Here is a 390-nt window from a genome sequence, read left to right on the forward strand (position 1 = left end):
AATGCTCATATACTTTACCAAAGTAACAAAAGATTTTACAAATGAATGTAAATCACTTAAAGGCAAAGAAATTCATAATCTCTTCTTGAAAGCTGCATTCTAAGAAAACTTTGTTCTATTAACATAGAGATTAGACTAAATTCCAGTCTGCTACCAGCTTACCAGATAGCAAATAAAAGCTGTTTATTGGTTAACCTTAGAAAAATCTTTTCCATAAATCATGAAGTAGCAGTATTCTTCCAAAGGCATCAGAGTGAAACCGTAGAAGGCATGTTTAAATCTGATTAAACTGCAATTGACAGTGTAGCCTGGTCACTGCTGTGACTTGTAACACTTTAACAGGATAAGTAGAATTATAGTTGACCAGATTTTATTAGGGCATATCAGATC

This window comes from Bison bison, unplaced genomic scaffold (genome assembly GCF_000754665.1).
Source record: "Bison bison bison isolate TAMUID 2011002044 unplaced genomic scaffold, Bison_UMD1.0 scf7180017858175, whole genome shotgun sequence".
NCBI lineage: Eukaryota > Metazoa > Chordata > Mammalia > Artiodactyla > Bovidae > Bison > Bison bison.